At 41.3% G+C, this 19,280-nt stretch overlaps 1 protein-coding gene and 1 long non-coding RNA gene across 3 annotated transcripts in view; one reads left to right on the top strand and one right to left on the bottom strand.

The window, feature by feature from the left end:
- LOC125156331 (uncharacterized) overlaps positions 1–6,661 on the top strand; it is a 24,273-nt gene extending 17,612 nt beyond the window's left edge. The window contains exons 4-5 of the long non-coding RNA XR_007148548.1: positions 4,561–4,666; positions 6,463–6,661. This is a non-coding gene — a long non-coding RNA (uncharacterized LOC125156331). The remainder of the gene's footprint in view (positions 1–4,560; positions 4,667–6,462) is intronic.
- Positions 1–15,239, bottom strand: part of ZFHX4 (zinc finger homeobox 4) — a 185,330-nt gene extending 170,091 nt beyond the window's left edge. For both annotated transcript variants that reach the window (XM_047842266.1, XM_047842267.1), the window contains exon 1: positions 14,917–15,239. The gene's annotated coding sequence lies outside the window, so the exon portion shown is untranslated. The remainder of the gene's footprint in view (positions 1–14,916) is intronic.
- Positions 15,240–19,280: the final 4,041 nt, after the last annotated feature.

Below are 19,280 nucleotides of genomic sequence, written 5' to 3'. Positions count from 1 at the left end.
TTAAGATTAGTTGGTTATTTTATTTCTATTATGAAGAGCCCTTTGTTTGTTTGTGTGTGTGTGTGTGTGTGCGTGCATGCGTGTGTGTGTGTGTGTGTGTGTGTGTGTGTGTGTGTGTGTGTGTTTGGCCTGAAAGTTAATTTGACTGCTGTCCATAAGTGAAGTGAGCAATTCAGTAATTAACTTTTGTGTTTTAAATGTATGAACTTTAATTAGATTTCATTATAAACAAACAAACGTCAACCATAATTATAAGCTCCTTGGTTTACCCACATATTATCCCTTTTCAAACAAACTTGATGTCAGACAAATTAAAATCAAGCAGCCAGCAATTTTGAGTTGAATTTTACATGATCTGCTGGTAACCTGATTACTTTAACTTCAATATCATTACAGGAAAAGTATTTCAGGAAAAATAATGACAAGAATTCCAACAGGAGACAAGCTTAATTGTATTGATTCAAAAGATGCATGTTCATAGGAACCATGTTGAAGGAATAATGTTATCTCAAATCTACAGTTTCTATTAAAATGAAATTGTCCAGCATGAAAGAGGCAATTAAGATTAGTGTCTGCAGAACTAGAGATACTAAACTAACTAAATAATTATCTGGGCCCAATTATCTTATACTTTAGGTAGCAAAATACCAGTGTGGAGCAACTATAAGGCATGAGGTTTGCAGGTTTATTTACTGACTGGTGTATCTATTAGGACCAAGAACAAGTGGAGCTGTCAGGACATAATGAAGGTAAATGATTAGTTAGCACCAAGCCTGAACTCTTCTTCAATGCAATAAGAGTTAATTAAAGTTTACCACCAAACATCAACCAAAGCAGGATGTTGATCAGGTTTCAGCATTAAGTGCAAACAGACAATAGTTGGCAGCAATTAGTGCAGCTATCAAATGACATGCAATGATAATTATACATTTAAAACAGCTAAAGAGCTGGGGGAAAAACTAATCAGCTTCTTTGACGACAAATACTCAAAGGGCAGGAAACAGGTATCAGATTATTTCACTTTAACACTGTAAATCAATCGAATTAAACAAGAAAAGGTTGTATGGGTGCATTATCTGAAAGAGAACAGTTCACTGGATTCAAAATGAAATAAATCTGCTAGTATTGGTCTATCAAAGATAAGAACTTTTGTAGCCAAAGAAAATAAGTTACTTTTCAATTAAAGTTTCGGAATGAAGTCTGTGTAAAGGAAGTTTAGCTTCTTAGTCTTGGGTAAATTCAACAACGCAACAAGTATTTCACCATAATTACTGTTACTTAAATGAAGCATTAACTTTGACTTTAAAATACTATTCAAAAGTACATTGTGCCTGAATCTTATCTTTGTGTGCCCAAATATTATCTCCCCCAAAAGCTTTCAGACGTTAAGATCAATTTTTTTCAGTGCAGCCAAATTTAAAACGAAAGTCATATATACATATTTAGTGTATGTTATTGCAAGTCTTTCCTTGATGTCCTTCAAATCCAGGGCTTCAATCTTGCTGAAATCAATGAACCTGAATGAAACACATCCCTTAAAATAACGGTTATGTCACCTCACTCTTTTCCATAGTTCCCGGCCTGCATCCTAGAGCATAAGTCTAGAAATACACCCGTACTCATGACCCCACCTCTCCAGCTTCCCAACTAATTCTGTTATGCTAAGGATTTGTACACAGTGCTGGCTAATCCCAATATTTCCCTGGAGCTAAATCTAAGCCATGGCTGACTCCCAGCACAAAAATGTCTCTCTCCAAAAGCCCTTTAGCCCCCTTCAGCACTCATACACTCATTGGTCCTGACATTTTCACTTCAGCCATGACAAATGAGCTGATGACTCTGATGTGATTGCATGGGAGGATGGCTTTATCTAAAGATATATCATTAACTCTCATCACCATCTCCTAATATGGCTCTTCTGGGTTAATGTGTTGTGAAAATTTGAGGAAATTTTTGTGTAAATATATGCGCTTTAAGTAGTAAGAGACCAACTTCATCAAAAGGAGAAAAGAGTAGCCAAAGTGGACAGGATCAGGGGAGGGGGAAAAAAAAGACTAGCATTAACTAAATGTCGCTCTGGGGATTTAAGTAACTCTACTCAACCTCTGCCCCAGTGCAAACCAGCCAGCTGACCGTCTCTTAAAGGTCCCTTCTCTTCAACATGGGTGGCTGGAGCACAGCATCACTTGTAAGTTGGCACAAATAAAGCTTCTCAGATAAACATGGCTAATCAATCTGCAAGCCCAGGTCTTTATTTTTCTCCCAGTGTAGTACGTATTTTATTCTTGAACCCTTAATTTCCCATGTTATGAAATCTCTCTAAATTCATTTTAATGGGGAAAGGGATTGTCAAAGCCCATTTCACTCCAAGATCATTGTATTCTTCAATTAGAAGGAAGCAGTATTTTTCCACCTACTATTAAATGTGAAACTTTTCAAGTTGCAAAGGAGAGGGGAAAAGGAAGCCTTTCCATTTAGCATAAATATCACAACCTTTAGGTTAAGTTAGAACCCAAGTTCCAGTTATGTAGTTCTTGTTATGTATACTATGGAGTTTACAGAGTAGATACTTGTTATAACCTCTTCTCTCATTTCATCTGAGAACACACAGCCAATCAGAGTCAACTGTAGCATAACAGACCTCAGGAAAGGAGGTCAGGCTTTGAGGTAAAGTGCTATTCACTCTTGGACCATGCAAGGAGCTCTTTATTCCTGTTCTTATTGGCATCAGTCCCCCTTACTAGAGCAAGAACAAAGCCAAGTGCTCGTGTGAGGTTTATGAATAAATCAGAGGTGAGCCACTGTAAGTGCTGCCCATGATTTCCTTGTTGACAGTGAGCACTTAAACAGGCTTCTATGACCAGGGACTTCTGGCAAACCATAATGATTCCTAATCTGCACCCTGCTTCATTTCAAGAACTAAATGACCCACCCCATTTTTCCTGCAAGTTTTCACCTTTCAAGCAATTCTTGTCCTATCTCAAGCAGCTTAACTTTAAAATCCCAGAGCAGTCAGCTTGTGCTGTGGTCATCACAGAAATTGTACCAGCTGAAAAGCCTTCCTTTGCTTGGAGAAATTCCACAAATGAAAATATCTCCAACATAACAGAAATTATTCTCACATTAATATTATAGACTCTTTACATATGGCAGCAGCTAATTCCACTAAGGTGAAAAATACGAAATGATCTGCAGAAGGGCACATACACATTAGATCTGATCAGCGAGGCTCTGTAACTATGTGATGTTTCCCAGGAATTTCTCTGAGCTTCAGTTTCCTTATGGGTTAAACAAGATGATTATGCTGCATCCCTTCTGACTGCAACAATCTATGGCTCTGCTAGAAAAACCCATTCAGATTGCACTGAAGATAGTCTTCCCTATGGAGTTTTCCAAGACAAACCCAGATGTTTTCAAGGTTGTTTATTTCTTTTCAAGAAGATCTCAAGAAGAGAGGCAGATTCCAGTAGAATAGTAAACTGAAGCTTTCTGTGTACATTTTTAATGAACTATTATTCATTTTTTCATTCATTCAACAGACATTTTATTAAGCACCAAGGATTTGCCAATAATGTCCCCCACAATACAGTGATTAAACAGGTATGGTTGCTGCCCTCATGGAGGCTGAAATTTATTTGGAGGAAACACTTAAATAAGCATCATGAAAAATGCTGAGATGCTAACTGTTTTTCTTTCAGTGAAATGTATCATTTCCTTATCAGTACTCAATAAAGGCTTAGCTTTATATTAATGTATTTCTTATCAAGTCCAGGGCCAGTTATAAATGACCAGAATACAGGCAAGGCACACATTTTGTTTTTAAGAAAAATTTTAACAAAGATTTTGAGCCACACACATTAAGCAAAAAGCAAACTCAAAGCTGAAAACTTATGATCCAAGTACACTTACATTTCCCATAACAATACAAATAATAATTTTAAATGTATCTTATGTGTATCACAATGGGAAATTATTATGAATTTTAAAAAGAAAGTCCATAATATAAATAGATTTTTGTTTTTAGATAGTCCAAAAATTGTATTATAAATTTATTAACCCTTGTCATGAATCTTATCATCTTTGAACCTGGGTACTCCTCTAATGAATAATGCATTATTACAAAAAGATAAAGGATTGTGATGTCCTCCAACAACAGATAAGCCTGCAGTCTCATAAGTTGGCTATAAAATCCCTCAAGAAAATTGAAAGGTTTAAGGTTTGTACAGTATTACTGGATTATTAGTAATTGGATCTCTTCTCTAAGTGGGTATGAATCTTGATCAACAGGGTGCCAATGTCATAGTATCTATACTCCTTTCGTTGTGTATCAAAATATCAAAATACCAAAAACATGGAAAGGTATTTCTATGGCATCTAATCCAGTTTTTGGAAATCCTCTAATTCAAAGGCTTTCAAACAGGCTGGGTCAACAAGACTGAAATAAACACTGTGGTATCGTCTATTATTGCATATAATGGACAGTCTGGAATCTTGAGTTCATGTAGATAGACTAAGGTCTGAATTATTTAAAAACGATTCCTGTTCTAATTTGCTTCTTAGAAAAAGACCCAGAAATGCATTAAACATCTAAAAGCCCTCCAAACCAAAACAACCCATGATGATGGAGTGGTAGAGGTGTAGGATGGTCCTCCTAGATGTCATCTAGGTATGTGTCGATAAGAATATACCTTTTATGCATACCCGTTTCCCAGTTTCTACTTGCATCTATCTATTGTAAGAGAGAGGGCATCTGTACTCACAAGACCTATGTAGACTTGCTTTATCAAATCCTGTTCAGTTGAGTATTACATCAAAACCAGCTATTGAAAATAAAGAAAAGGGAACATAGGGTATCGGGCCCTGTCACATTTACTTATTTTGATGTTCACAACACTTTTATGTTATGTAATCTCTACCACAACTCTGAGATACAAATGAGGACATTGAGGCTTAGAAAGGTTAAATCATTTGGATAAGAATTTAATTCAGGTGTCTCGTAGCTCTAACACAATTCCTAATGGTCATTGAGTGGTCAAAAATGGAGTGGATTTTCAAACATCTAAAGCCTAAGTCAAAATAAACTCATTTAAAGAGGAATCCAAAGTAAACAGAATCAAAAGAATGTCTGTTTTTTACTGTCATTCTCTCTGCACTATGCTGTCTTTAAAATATCACGGCCCTGTCTTCATTTACTTTCCCTACACAGAATAGAAATCTTATTCTTCAAAACACCATGTTCATGATTATTAAGCATACATTTTAAGTCACTGAGGTCATCAGTACTCTTATGAATCATAAACTCATCTGGACCATTCAAGGCTGACCTCCTAATTAACCCAAGAATATGTTTACAGTCACAGTGATAAAATATCATCCAGAGTGTACTTGTACTTGTATTTGTCTGCACCGCACATTTTCCTTTTCTTCTCTATTTCCAAGACCCATTCAGTCACATAACAAACCCTTTTCCAAGCAGCCAATATAGCTGTGTGACCATTGGTCCTAGAGTTGGGATATCTGAATTCTTGTCCTGACATTTTCCTACCTTGCTTGGTAATTCAACGATCATTTCTCCTGAATTCAATATCCCATATTTTAAAATGAGCTGGCTGAACTGAATAACTCTAGGGTATTCTCAGGCTTTAGCATCTTGATAGTTTCCAGTTGCCTTACAAACCTACCTGTTATTTTCTGTTGTGGTCATGTTGGCCAGCTCTTAGAAAATGAAAGGAATTTAGTCTACAGAGAGAAAATTTCACAGGCTACCCTTAGGAATACATCTACATCTAAAAGGAAAGAGAGACAGCGACATGGAAAGAGGGTGGGTGGGTGTGTACGTGTCTTTATACACACTCCTAGTTTGTATATACTAAACCAAAGATATGACTCGTTCTCAATTGAGCAGTAGGCTCATAAAATTTTAAGTATTACTTGCACTATTCCTAACTGTATGGAAAAAAGTACTAAGAACTGTATTTTAGAGAATCCGCATTAAGAAAGCCTTTCAGGTTTAATGAAGGTACTTTGGGAAAAGATTGGGCTTCTTCAATTTACTCTTTCAAGCATGCGAATTTTAAGATTCTCCATAAACTTCCTTCTTACCAAGTTTTGTTTTATTTTGTTTTGTTTTGTTTTGTTTTGTTTTGTTTTGTTCTTAACAGTACAACCAGGTGGCACACACCAGCTCACATGTTTTTGTATTTTAACCATTGTTAAAGCTATGGATTTTCTTTCTTCTTTACAGTGAAGGAAAATAATTTTATGGACAGTTATAAAATGCATATTTTAACCGAAAAGTCAATTTTCCCTGGTTAAAATGATTTAGGACTGAGTAAATACTTGCAGAATGCTTTCTGTTTTTATAGCTAGAACACAATAGAACCTATAAACTCTGTCGTCAGAGGTATGTGTTATAGCGCGTACCATTCAGAAATTATCAACTGTGCACTGTTGTATCCCCAGGACAAGCAAACATGAGGAATGATCAGTCACCTAAATACATGATGCTGGTGTGTGAACTCCTGACCTGAATGACTAAAACACCTACCCGGGACTTGTCTTGGACCATCAGGGCATTATGACATATTAACCAAGTCAAGCTGCCCAATTCTTAAATGTTGTTTGTTTATTTTTTCAATCTCCAGAATGTTAAAGTGGCTAATTATATCAGAGATAAGTTGCTTGCCAAATAGGACTTCAGTGTCAGCCGTTTTTAAGTTGTGTGCATACATTCAAAAATAGCTCAAAATGGCAAATATTTTATTTCACTCACAAACCTTTAAGAGAGTAGGGGAGTGGAGAGCAGCCATTCCTGGACTGAGGATTGTATGTCAAACGTGAAACCATATCAAACTTTCAAGGCAACTTGTGAACCTCTGAAACTAGGGAATTAACAGAACATCAAATCCAGCAAGATCACAGGGGCACAATCCTTATGCAAGAAAATAATGCCATTGAGCCCTCATTAAAAGACCATTTCGTCCTTAGCCATCAAAGACTGTGAGTGCACTAAGATCTTGGTTATATCATCAGGGATAACGAAAACAAGTGCCAAGAGAAATTGTGCACTTTTAGTTCTCACATGTGTCCATCTGCTCACATATAAACATATATTCTGCTTTCTGTCTGATTCCTAAAATCTTGATATCAGAATACCCTGGGCTTTTGCCCATTTCCTAAGAATGCAGACATCACATAAGCTACTATTAACCCATGTGTGATCCACTTCCATGGTGGCTGGAAAGCTGCCAGTTACAACACATGGTGCTTGGTTAACAATGTCTTAAAATATAAATGAATTTATTTTTTAAATTAACACATTTTTCTTATGGAAATACCTTAATAAGCCCTTCTGCATGTAAAATAGCCTCCATGTGGATTTTTTTTGTTCTTTTAAGACTTTTTTGCAAGCATATCATAAAGTTAACCATAAAAGTTTCTGAAACAATCCAGAATTTCTTGACAAATTTTTAAAAGGATTCTAGTAAAGAATTTTGGTGACTTTATATAACAAAGATCAAACACTTTTCCTTTACAATATTCTGTACTCAAGAGGCAACCCTTATCCTTTAATTTACGTGAAAACACTTCTGATTTCCCAAGTTTCCATGTAACCGTCTTAATAGTACCTCAGCAACTGAACTGCTAAAGTGTGATGAGGCCGACAGACCTTCTACACTCTGGGAAGAAAACAGGTTAGGTTAACCTCTGGTGGAATCTTTCAGTCCTGCTCTGGGGCAGCTTTCCATGGCTCATCTGTGGTGACCCCCAAACTGGAAAGAGCATGTTTAAAATGTATACCTATAAATAATTATCCCCACTGAATTTGTTTTACATATGTACAAAAGAATCAATTCCCACCTTTGAAGGTGTCTCAACACTTAACAGTATTTTAACTGCCCTAATTATGGTTGAAGAAACATCAGTAAGAGGGAGCCCTGACCATGTTGTCAACTGATAACCAGTTACAACTCTAACTAGTGACAAGAGAAAACCTTACTGCAAACGTCTCCGAGAACGAACATACAATACTTAGACACTTTATAAAGGACTTAGCTCAAAATGAAATGCACCATATACCTACAAGGCAACAGGAAGATGAATGAAATCCTCAGAAAATAACTCTGTATCCTGGTCGACGAACCCCTCCCAACCACAAGAGCTGACGGGCCACTTAAAACACTTAACATTGCCACAAGTGAGGACACACAGCTCTTTCCCAAACGAAGCATTCTACCTATTGAGAGCTATTTATAGCCTACGGGGGTGGTGGAGGAACACCATATAGTCCATCAACATAAATTAAATATCCACACCACTCTCGTGGCCACCTCTGAAGTAACTGTTTTCGACAGCAAAGTGCTGGGAATTCGTGACGCCCAATAGTCAATATTTGGCGAGGCTCGCATGTTTCTGAAAACTCTGCTACATACAAACCCCTGTTTATCATCCTCTAGCTGCACAATTGTCATACATAGTACTTCCCAGTGACGATGAGAACACAGGGCACCTTATAAGTTGCTGAAATCTGAGCCCCTGCTTGTTTTCTCAAGTCCTGGACAAACATAACTTTAGAGAGAGCAGAGCATAGGCAGAAAGAAAGAGGGGCCAGCATTTTCATCTTCTTTCATCTCAGTCATTCAGTCAGCCATTCAGAACCCTATTCAACAGAGCTTTTCATTATGCAAAAAAATGCTAATCCTTTTCCGATGCTTTCACACTTGTATAAACCCCCATTCCTTCAACTGAAAAGCAATTATATCAGTTTACCTTTCTGTCAAAAACAGGATTAATATTCCAATAACAGAATCTCCTTTCTTTTCCTATCTTTTTGCTTTAGGAAACTAGAGATTATGAGTAGAGGCATTCTTAGGACAAGAATACGTTATTTTAAATATGACTGTGTTAACCAATGAATGGAGAAAAGGAGAATGATCGGAAGAAGAAAAAGTCCCCCAGCATACTGCAGAAACTCTTTTCTGTGACAGAAGTGACCTTCCCTTTGCAGATGCCCAAAGAGACGGAGACTCACTCTGGTCTATTAATCAGAAACAAATTATGAAAGAATGTAGCTGGACTGGTTGACACTATCCTGTCTTGGGAGACTCAGTAACAGCCTGGTAACAATGTCCTCTTCATGGGTAATGAACAGCCATGACAAATGGGGCAGAGAAACTATTTATTTGCATATGCAAATTCTCACACAAGGGAAACATGTACAAACAAGTGTCATTGTAAGGTGGATTAGGCAAACAACGCTTTCTTTTTAGGACATTCTGCAGCCCAGAACATTAGTCAGCACAATTAAACCAGTCTCCATGGAGACTAATGAAATTTCACCATGGTATGAGTTAAATTAGATAGCTAGTTATGTGTTTCCACAATCCAACTTGAAATCCATTATTGTTTCAGAACAATACAGCAATTGTGCCTAGCTGATCTTTGCCAGCTCAACAAGCTCCTAAGTTGACAATTTGCATATGTTAATATAATTAAGCACTAATTACATGAAACTTGTACATATTCACATGCACTTTCCCTGGGCGCTTTTCAGTTTGAACCTTGGCCAAGTCTTTAACCCTTAGAATGGTCTGAGAGGATAGAAACTCTGCCTGTGGGTACAGCCCCTAGGCAGACACAGAAAGGCTCCTCATTTATAAACACAAAGCTTAACCTGGCTTCTCATATTTCTAGCAACAATGACAGAAAATATTTTGTGAGTGTGGTAGGGACCAGAAATGAGGGAAAAGGGGGAGTGGGTTAGTCTTTAAAGACTTATAACGAGTATCTTCTCATAGAAAAGCAGTAACATCCATTTCAAGAAAATGTTAAGAATTTGCTCTCACTGACATTGTGGAACCTTGGGAGATGAAAATGGTTTGACAACAGCAAAAATGGCAAGTAGAAAAGGAAAAGGGAGCATCAGCACCTAATGAGCTTTACATAAATATATGCAGAGGCAATTAAGCAATGTTAATTACTATGACAGCAGTTAATTGAATATAATTAGATATTTTAAGCCACTGAATAAAGCATAGTTAAGATTAATTTTATTGAGATTAATTGTAAATAAGGATAGATTAACTCTATGTTTTGACAGGCATAAAAAGTAGTTCTGCAAATTAAGCAGGAGCGTGGCCACCAGTCCAAAAATCATATATTATTTTAATGTCACACCTCAGAATCATCCCCTCAATAAACATGACTTTTCAAACCCAAACAGACAGGAATCTTGAAGAAAAACAAACAGCTTGCAGAGATTAAAGAGCCTTTTGTCCTTTTTCATGTGCATTTCTTTTAACAGACTAAATTAAGCGAGTCTGGTGTACGTTTTTTAGGAAGGAACATTTCACACTGAATGGAAAAAATGTTCTATCACATATGAAATTCGTGCAGCTGTGCGGAACTTGGTCCAGATGGTTTTAGACTATAAACCACCACCAAATGATAGACAGTAGGCCTTCCCAAGATTATGTGATAAAGTCACAATCTTTTTTTTTTTTTTGACCTCCCAAATTTCTGCTTTGTATTATTTCCAATCAAATCTCATATTTTCTTTTACAAATGTGTTTCTCCAAGAGGGTTAAAAGAAACATTGTGCCCACTAAGTACTGGAAATAAATGTACAATGAACTGGAGAAGGCCTCCTTTAACAGTTATCAGCTAAATCATTCAGCCACAAAATGCAATGATAGCTATGACAACAATGTATGCAGATGACAACACTTGATTATTACTCTTACAAACAGTGGTTTCTGGAAATATTTCTTAGGAAAATACTGCTAAGTGAAAATCCCTCCCAAATACTTTCACACCAAGCCAATTCATGCATACTCCTTAAGGAAATTAACACAGTCCTCAAGAATGCTGAACAAATCACTAATAAGAAAGGAACTTCAATTGATTTTGAAATAAATCAATAGGTGATTAACATAATATTTTTAAAGCAGCAGAATGTGTGTGTGTGTTGCATAAACATATATATTATATTTCCAATACCTCTTAGCTACTAATCGAACAAGGGCTTTATGCTATTGAGCATGCCTTTATACTACTACACAACTTCCTTAGGATGCCCTTAGTCTTTATAACGAAAATCCTAAAATGGTCTGTGAAACAAGACTACGACAAGCCATTCTGCAGTGAAAGATTTTAAATCATCCAGCCTCTTCTAATAGACTTGAGACTTATTGAGGTAGAAACCATAAAAAATGAAGAAGGGAAATTTAATCCCTGAAATATTGATTTGCACATTAATATCATATAGGCAGAGGGCAATTTGGCTTCGTGGAAATGACACATTGTCGACCCTTGGTGAAGTCAGAGCCAATCTAACTGCTGAACATGTCTGAATCTCAAGAGTTATTAAGGGCTTCCCTTCTTGCCTTTATGACTTTTCTTCAGCCTACCAATGCAATCTTAAATGTATTATCTTTAAGAAATAATTGTAAAACCTCAGGGGTTTTCCAGTTAATGGAAGGGAGGCCAAACCACATCAGATTCTGAAATGCAACATTAAACCCTTGCAATCAACAAAACCACCCCAATTCTCATCCATCCAGTGGAGGATCTAATATTGTTATTAGAGATAATCAAATTTCATTGTGTAAATTTAGGCTCATGGTCAGAATGAAAGCAGTAAATTCTGCAATATTAAACAGCGATTTTCTCAGCATCCTTTATGCTTTCCTTTGCTGGTGCAGCATCTTTAAAAATAATCCAACTAGCTCAAAATTAATGAACAGATTTGGGCTCATCTACTAAAAACTGCAAAAGAGTACAATAGAGCTGAACATGGTTCCTACATTTTTAACTTTTAGTGGCAACTTTCACTTCCTAGACGCAGAGCCCAGTCTCCCTGTCTAACCCCACAGTTGGTGCTATTGCTTTGACTTACACAGCTGGTTTACCTGACCTTTCTTTGTTCCTTAGGTACATTTCACTTTTCAGATTTATGGTATTTCCCCCATATTTCATTGGCTCTATCTTCATTGCCATAAAAATGAAAACACTCAAATATGACTTTACTTTTTTTTAATCCAAAAGCAACCAGCTATTGAATAAATACAGTGATGCTCTCGCCTCAGTTTATGCCATAAATATTAAAACCATTAAAAAATAACTATATAAACCTTATGATCCCCACACTGAAGCCAGGTGCAAGAGGTTAAAACAGCTGGCTAGCCATCTTTTATTTTTGTGTGCCTTCCTGCTGATTGAAACCGCAAACGTTGAAAACTATCAAATATTCCCTTAAGGATTTTCTCTTTTTAAGACCAGGAAGGAAAAAAGAAAACCTTCATTTTCTGTAATATGCTCCTCTGTGGAGAAGAAAAACTCTAAAACACGATCAGTCACAGAGGTGGTGAAATAATTCCAAATATCTCCTTTCTGTTGTATTTAAACCATCATTTCCAACAACTTCTATGCACAATTGTTTTTTATTCCTCAGTTAGAAAAGAGAAAAGAGGGGAAAAAAGAAAGAAAGAAAGAAAGTCTGAGTTGCTCTGTCAGTTTTGCCAGTAAATATAAAGTAAAACAAATGTTGATGGCACCGAGAGTGTTACATACCCGGGCTGTGTTTTTGCATTGCTCTCAATGGAAGCGATCGATGCCCGTGTCACTGTCGCGTCCCAATCGCAGCCAAGTCTCAGCCTTAATCTAAGCAACACCCGAAAAGGCAGCGGCAGCCGCAGCCTCTCCCTGACTCTTCCATCCATCCACCCAACTAAAAATATAATACTACATATGAGCTTTAACCACTCCACGTTTATAGGGATCAAGCCACTGAAAATCCAGGAGAACACAATAAAAAAAAAAAAAAAAAAAAAAAAAAAAAGAACCCTCCTTCTGTCTCTTGTCTCTCTCTCCTCTCTCTTCCTCTCTCCTCTCTCTCCTCTCTCTCTGTCTCTCCTTTTGCCATCTACATGATCCTTGATTAAACATGGAACAGAGTTATTAAAAAGGGGGGGGGGAAGGACTCAAGGAGAGGAAATGCAACTGTCAGAAATCGGGACCGCCAGATTTCCTGGTGAACCTGCCTCTGTCTGAGTCAGTGTCAATCCACCATCTTCCGCCAGTGAACTTGTCTTTGGGTTTTTGTTTGGTTTGGGGGGGGGGGGTGTTGTTGTTGTGTATGTGCTTTTTTTGGAAGGGGGGAGGGGAAAGGCAAGGTGGGGGCTGGAGGTGGGGGGGGAGTAGGGAGAACGTGTGTGTGTCTGTGAGTACGTGTTGAGTGTGAGTGTGTATGTATGTGTGTGTAGGGGTCGGGGTGGGGGGGGTCCGTGTTTGCGATCTGAACCTTTGGTACCTACAAGGAGAGTGTCTCACCGAACGGTAGCTAAGATCTCAGCAGAACCGCGCGGAAGTGAGGAGTCGCGGCCAAAGGCGCCCACCGGAGCCTCCTCTCCGGGCCGGACCCCAGCCCGAGCCGCGAAAGGAGCCCCCCGCCCGGATCACAGGTAACAAAAGAAATACAAACCAGTGCACCGTCTTCCGTGGGGGAAGGGGGACAGGATGGGTAACCCTCAGTAACTTGGGCATCGGCAGCGAAACTTTATACAATTCCATGAGAAATTTTATTATTTTTTTCTAATAGAAACGAGCAGAAAGAATGGGGGGTGGGGAGGAGGGTGTGAAATAGAAGTAGGAGGAAGGCGAGACCCGACGCATTCCAGCCCCTCTTCCCTTAGCTGCTCCCGGCCGGAAGGCGCACTTGATGCGGAGAGAGGCGAAGAAGGTGAAGTTCGTTTGTAGACATGGAACCTCCTTGGGGGGGGCAGGGAATAAATCAGTTCTCACAGCGGCCACAGCCCCCCAACACACACACACACACACACACACACACACACACACACACCCTTTGCCAAAAGGAAAGGAAAGATTCTTGACCCCGAGCCGCTGGCATCGATCCCTGGTCTAACACACACCCAGCAGCGAGAGCGCCAGGCGAGAGCTGCTGCCGCCTCCCGGGTCCCTGGCCCCGAGGCCCGGCGTTCCCGCCTCCTAACGGACCTGCCTCCCTTTCGCCAGCGCCCGAGTCCGCGCCGCCCGCGCCGCCGCGAGCAGCCCTCGGCGGTGCCCGCCGCCCGCGCCGGCCGGCGGGGGTCTACCTGCAGCCCAGCCCCAGCTAGCGCCCCGGCCCCCTGGACCCCCCTGCCCGAGGCGTTCGGACCCCGGGTCCTCCGCCAGTCCCGCGCGCTAAGCGCCCTTCGGGGAACTTGAGAGAGGCAAGGGTGGGGGTGGTAAGAGGAGGAAGAAGAACGAGGCTGAATAAGGGGGGGGGGCGGGTAGAGCAGGGACAGAGTAGGGGGGAGAGGGACTCCAAGCCCCGCCGCCCAGAGTCCAAACTTTGGGAGGATGAGTGAGAAGAAAGGGCCATCCCGACCGGGCTGCGGGGGCGCGGGGCGACCGGGGACCCCTGGCAGTGCCCGCGCCGCTGCGGAGCTGACAGCTTCCCCGCGCCACGAGAACGCCACAGGCTCGCAGTGGAGACAGAACCCGAAAAGACAGAAAAAAAAAAAAAAAGGAGAGAAAACTGCTCGGCCGAACGTGGATGATCCGCCACTGAATCCAAAAGTTAAATCCCAAAAACGCAGCCCCCCCCCCCCGCAAAGAAAGTGGAAAATCAGGTCCCTCAGTGCCCCCTCCCTCTTGCAGCGGAGCAAATCCTTGAGCCAAAAAAAAAGGGGGAAAGAGATAGAAAAGGGGGGCAGAGCGGAAGAGATGGTCGGGATGAGGGGATGTGTGCGAGAGCGAGCGAGAGCGAGCGAGCTAGGGGCAGAGAGGGAGAGAGGCGGAGAGGGAGAGAGAGGGAGCGAAATATCAAAGATTGTGCAAGATCAGGCTGGAAAGATAATCGATACTCGACCTAAATTTAACACAAACTACTCAATAAAAGTTAAAGAAAAAACTTACTTTCCATTTCCCCTGCAGTTCCTACTCGATCTTCGCCTCTTTTTTGTTTTGCTTTTATTTTACTTACAGCTGATCACATCCAAGTAAAACGAGAGGGTTCATTTAAAAAAAAATAAAAAAAAATAAAAAAATAATCCTCGAACTTTATTGGGTGAAAATAAAAACGCTGAAGCAGAAAGTGGGGGGCATGGAGCGGTCCTCGGGGGTCCGGGAGGAGTTAAAGCATGTGCCGACCGCGGTCTCGCTGTTTGGTTGTGAAGGGGTTGGGAAAAGGAGGAAAGGAAATGAAAATCCGATATGTCTTTATTCTGCTAATTATTATCGTTTTAGCCCTGTTTAAAAAAATGGCTGATTAAGTTGAGTGCGCATGTCTTTGTGTGTCTATTCCCGATATGCACTCTGGGAATGAGAGAGGAGAGTGAGGGAGAGGGAGAGGGAGAGGGGGGGGAGAGAGAGGTGTAATTAGTGAGGTGATCAACATTCCCCAGACTGCAAATGACGCGCAGCCCGGACTCGGAGCAGCCCGGGAGCCGAGCGGCTTCCAAGGCTCGGAGCGCTGCGGCGGGAGCCTGGGACGCTGCGACCGCGGACAGGGCAGGGGATGGGGGCCTCCGGGGCTCGCACCCCACGCGCCCCTGCGCGCGCGACTCCCAAACTTCATTAGACACACACACACACACACACACACACACACACACACACACACACACACATTCTCTCTCTCTCTCTCTCTCTCTCTTTCTCTCTCTCTCTCTCTCTCCTCCCTCTCTCTCTCTCAGCAAAAAGGGAGAGAAAATAAAACACAAATACCGCCAAAGCAATGCCCTTTAACCAGTAGAAAAAAAAATTTTTTTAATTTTAATGAGTCAAAGTAATTACTATCGGACCAGAGATTTGTTTACCAGGGAGCTTTAAGGAGAAATGTAAGTTAGAGTAATGAAGAGTTTTTCTCTGCTTCATTTATTCTGCTGTGAACAAGAATGCATTTTAATGGCGAAATACGGGGCCTGAGCAAATATGCAGATGTATGTAAATAAAGGGTGCCTGGCAGTGTGCACACCCCGCTTGGCCCAGCCTATTTCAAAGGAAGGATTGCACTCTGGATCCACCGGCACCTATTTAGGCTGGTATCTTTCGCTTACACACTCAGGAGAGAAAACCCAGGGCATGGAAGATGGCAGCGGTTAGTTGAGTCAAAGTAAACTTTCAAATGAGAATAAGTGATGGGTACAGGGGTGATAGTGGGGATCTGATTCTAGCCTTTATGTAATATTTTTGAATATTTTATCAGAATTGCATAAGTTCAATGTAATAGCTTTAAGAAGACTTAGGGAAAAAAACCTTTCATCTTGCAAGTCTGTTGAATTATCTTTCTTGAAGCACATTATGATGAATTTTAAAACCCCACTACAGATCTCATTAGAATGAAATATACTTGGTATTTTCTGGTGCAAAATTTAAGGTGGCTGATTCTCATTTGAAAATCTAATTATCTCTTTCCAATATTACAGATGTGAATATGAGTGACACTTTCATTAAAAGATAATTAACTAAAACTAGGAATAGACATACTTTTAAATACCCCCTACTGAATATCTGAATATGGAATATATATATATATATATATATATATATATATATATATATATAGTTCCTTGCTACTCAGATTGTATCTTGATACACTGCTATACCACAGGTCACAAATAGACACTATCTATATAATATTTCAAAAATAGGAATTCTAGAGAAGGTGAAAGTAACAAACCAAACAAGCTAAAAACAGGAAATACTTTCAATGTCCAGGTTCCTGGACAGGTGAGGCGTTAGCTGCTTTTGAGTTGACAGGCCTTTGAAGTTTTGGATCACCAGGATCTGCTTCAAAACCTTGTCTTAGGCCTTAAGCACCAGATCTACCAAATACCAACAGGAAGGTTTATCACAGAAGCACTAAGAACAACAGAGGCTGCAAACATGTACCTTTCAGGGCCTGAAACCTCCTGTTATCAGGGAACATTTGGAAAATCCTACAACTGATGCAAATGGCATTAAAAACCAAACAAGACACCTGGGAGGATAAAAGCATAGTCCTCAAAAGAGCAGACCTAGGCCCAAATCAGGAAAGCTAGATGCCTACAACAGCTGGCTAAGGTTACAATGAAAGTCCAGAGGCTTGGAGTAGAGAATACAACCTAGATATGGTCTTTATTAAGAAAAAAAAAGCAAATCACCACCTTAGGAATCTGAAGTCGATGTATGTACTAGTATAGTATAAACCAGGGCTACTAAACGCTAACAGAAAGAAAATCATCTACCTCTCCAAAGACTGCATTCTATTTTAAACTTACTAGGGAAGAAATCTGCTCAAAGTGTATGGCTTTCTAAGATTTTCAGGTTACTTTGTTTACAGTCTTACCTTTGCATAGTAACTGTATCATTGGCGTGCTGATTGTACCTCAGTTGAGTTTATCCATGTGCTTTAGGAAATATACATGGCCACGGTGGTAAAATTTTAATTCTCTGTAACTTGCAAGTGAAGGAGGTGTTTATGTAGCATTGCTGTTTACAGAAAAACACCCCAGAGAGCAAAAATTCTGGCTTTAAAAAAGTATTTGAGGTGTGTGTTGGGGAAGGGGGTGGGGGCTTTTAAAAAGACTGAGGGGAAATGAAGGCAGGGAGACTTTCAGGTTCAAATCAGAAAAGATCAAGCCCTTTGCGGGAGAGGGCTCCGTGTACAAGCTCACTGATGGAAAAACCATTTCCTGCGATTTCAGACGGGTAAATGCATATGATGAAGGAAACACCTGAGAACAATAAGTCTGTTTCAGGCTCAGGTGAAGAAAGGGGTCTATTTCTGGCATGGAAGAATAGGGAAATGATGATCATTTCGTTTTCAAGTTCTCCTTTATTTCTTTTGCCTTTTTCTCCCTGAAACATCATCAATAACATTAATGTCATTAATGTCAAAACACCAAGCGTCAAATCAGGAAAACCATTTTAAAAATTTGGTGGCTATTTCTCCTCTACGTCCCTATCCCTCTCTTTTCTTGGAAAATACATCTCTCTTCTCTCTTTCTCTCTCTCTCTCTCTCTCTCTGTCTCTCTCTCCCCCCCCCTCGGTGGGGGGGGGGGCAGTTATTGAATTCTAAGTAAGAAAACAAAAGGAAGGAGGATTTGTAAGAGGAGCGCCCACTTTTGCAATCCCTTCTGCTAGCGAGTATTCCCCTCCTAGGCTGTGTGTGTGTGTGTGTGTGTGTGTGTGTGTGTGTGTGTGTGTGCTTTTTAATCATCTCTTTCTCATCCTCTTTCACCTCTTTCCTAAGAAGAGAAGCTGGGGTGAGGGTCGGGGGTTAATGGGCTGAGGGGATGGGGCAGAGAGGGACGAGCAAGGAGTCAAGAGTTTCCTCCAGGGCTCGGCCTCGGAGCGCGCCCGCGCGAGGAGGGTAGCTGGGGAGAAGCGATGGCAGGTCTGCTTGGGGTGGGCCTAGGGGCGCGGAGCGCAGCGCCGCGGGCAGGGGCGCGGCGAGGCGGGCGAGCCCGAGCCCAGCCCGCGGGCTGCTCCGGGGCGAGGGCGCGATCGGCCCGGCTCGCCCGGGCTGCGCCGCGGCCCTTGGAGCCCTCCTCCTCCGCCCCTCGCTCCAGGAAACCCAGCTGCTCCTCTCGGGTCTCTGCGGACCCCTTGCCGTCAACCTTTGACCCTGCCCCCCCCCACGCCCCATTCCACTGTCCCTAAACTCTGCGCGAACCCGCCGCTGCCCTCCAGGAACGTTTGGCTACTTTTTATTACAAAGTGAAAGGAGCAGAGGTTTCCCTGCAGTACCCAGAACTTTCCCTACACCCTCTCCCACACTCCAGGGCCACCCCAGCCGAGCCGAGCCCACTCCGGGGCGCTCGGACCCTGACGCCGAGCCCCGAGCTGGGGGAGAACCCAAAAGGGACACCAGGTGGTTAGGTGTTGAGTGGCGGAGGCAAGGAGTAATTAATACTGAGACAAAAGGTAATTTCCACTTCCAGACTTTTCCTTGGCGGGTTTTATTAACCAAATCTATAACGTGGACACTCTGGGCTTTAAAGCCTCTTTAAGGAGTCTTCCGCTGTCTGTCCCCCGGTCTCCCCGCCCTGCCCTCAGCAGTTCACTAGCAAATACCCCACCTCCCTCTGCCTCACGTCCCGCCAGCTCTAGACCAACCCCAGCCCAAGGGGAAAAGGTTCCCAGTCTTTTGACCGCGCATCCGGGGTCTATAGATGAGCTCAGTTTGAAACGAGGTATTACAAGATTTCAGTGTTAGGAACCCTTTATATCACCACAGACACTTTCAGATCCTCAGCCCCCCTCCTCCTTCCTTTTTTTTTTTTTTTTTGTTGGG

Source organism: Prionailurus viverrinus, chromosome F2 (genome assembly GCF_022837055.1).
Source record: "Prionailurus viverrinus isolate Anna chromosome F2, UM_Priviv_1.0, whole genome shotgun sequence".
Classification (NCBI taxonomy): Eukaryota; Metazoa; Chordata; class Mammalia; order Carnivora; family Felidae; genus Prionailurus; species Prionailurus viverrinus.
The sequence above is the reverse complement of the archived record's forward strand: the minus strand, read 5'-3'. Positions and strand labels throughout refer to the sequence as shown.